Source organism: Aplysia californica, unplaced genomic scaffold (genome assembly GCF_000002075.1).
Source record: "Aplysia californica isolate F4 #8 unplaced genomic scaffold, AplCal3.0 scaffold00029, whole genome shotgun sequence".
Taxonomy (NCBI): domain Eukaryota; kingdom Metazoa; phylum Mollusca; class Gastropoda; order Aplysiida; family Aplysiidae; genus Aplysia; species Aplysia californica.
The window spans coordinates 1,342,648-1,344,730 of record NW_004797299.1 but is presented as its reverse complement, the minus strand read 5'-3'; positions in this window follow the sequence as shown (position 1 = coordinate 1,344,730).

Below are 2,083 nucleotides of genomic sequence, written 5' to 3'. Positions count from 1 at the left end.
ATTGTATGTGCATTGTGTCGGTGTGTGCCCACTTAACCAGTCACTCTGTCTGTATCTCGAACACTTTACCTTGGATTCCCACAAGTCCGTGTCTCATTTTGCACATAGCAGGAAGCAATTAGATACACACGATGTGAAAAAAACAACAAGTAAAACCCCTACTACATAGAGATCAAAATAGAAAAGCGTGGTCTTATCACAGCATGGTTGCCAGTAGTAAGTAAGCCAGCGGACTTTGCTCTATCCCACAATTGATGACATTGACATTGGACAGCTATGTCATCTTATCAAAGCAATAACAGGCTTTTGCTGCCTTGTGTTCCTGTTCTGTTTAATTCCTAGATAGGTCTGTGTCCTTGTATATCGCGGGTGGCTGGAGGACGCCACTGGCAGTTCCTACTTCCTTACTTTCCTCCGTTGTTTCTGTCTGTCTGTCTTATTTTTTTCCCAGTACTAAATGACCATTGTTGTGTCGATGTGCTCCTCTTTGTGAGTGGTTGGCGGGTGCTCTGGTGTGGTTTGCTTCTTCTTTCCTATCAAATGTCTATCGTCTGTATCTCCCCTCCTTCCTTTTTGTGTTTGTTACTCTCTTGTAACCCCTCTAATCTTCGGCACTTATATGACAATTTTTGTGTTGCAAGTGCCGCAAAACTCTTACTGATACTGAAACTAAATGACCATTGTTGTGTCGATGTGCTTCTCTTTACTCAACCGAACAATCAGGTTGTCGTGACCGTAATTTTGCTGTCTGTTGGAACTGCTCCTCGGGTTGAATCGAGAGACCGAGAGACGTTTAGTAGAAGAACTTTTACTCTTGTAGAAAATAACTTTTGAGAATATTAATCTCTTACGGTTTTGGTGTGTGTGTGTGTGTGTGTGTGTGTGTGTGTGTGTATGTGTTCAAATTTATTTTAGAGGATCAGATGCATTAACCTTTTTTTTTTAAAGTATTTTCAAACCAGTTGTCTTCAGAGGTATCAGCTCGTGATTCCCCAGCCATTGATTTGACCTTTTCTAATTCCCTGTTTGTTTGTATTTGTGACACGTTCTTCTCACTTCAATTGTTTCACGTGTTGACGTCCATTTTATCAAAAATATTATTTAAGTTAGGAGACGGCTGGGGCGGGGGGGGGGCAGATTGTTGTTTCATTCGATTCTTTGTACCCTGTCTTTCAGAGGAACCATAGCCAGATAAAAACATAATTTAAGTGGATGAAGAATTCAATCTAGATTTTATCTTTGTCCCATATATTGACTTATATCTTGTCAAAAATGGGTTTTTTCCCCCAAGTAATTGTTTCATTCTTTACTTTGTACAATGTCTATTAACCATACATCAGCCATAAAATAAAATAAAACTAAACTAAGAGATTATGAATCAGGGTCGGTATTGACCCGGAGATCGACGCCACCTTCTATTCGTTCGAGAACTCTCGCCGCTGTGTACCTTCTGGCCGTTTAAGCAAATACTACTGTGCTTTGGATTTCCCAACTAGGGGTGTATTGATTTTAAAATTGGGTGCTATCAATTTGAACAGAAATTGGCAGGGCTTTTCCATTGTTTAATTTAGTAGGATTGTGTCGGGCGTGTTCTCTTTGTCTAGCAAACCCTTGACAGACGGACTGGTCGTTTGGGTAATGGAACGTGCTGTCGTCTGTTTGCGTTTGATACCTTCAGATCAAACATGGCGCATGGCGCCCTGTCTCCTTGAACGACAAGGAGGGTGTGCTCACCTTACGATTTTTATCGCTATCGAAACGTTGCGATAGTATCCTGCGACGACTTTAGACATTGCGTATTGAAATTTGGCAGAGCGCTGAGAACTGTTTCGGCGAATTTCAATGTCAAATAAGGTCACGGCTTTACTTTCAACTCCGACAGACGGCATTGTGTGGACCACCTCATAACTACTAGCAGTAACAGCTGGGGAATGCGAAAATCGCCGCGTGAAGGACATTGTTACAGTGGTGGGATGCCCGGTGTGCGGGTCTATTTCGGACCTTTGGCTGTGCGCGCCCGTCCGTGTACTGAGCGGTATTGACACAAACGTTCAGGGCGGTCTCTCTCTCTCTCTCTCTCTCT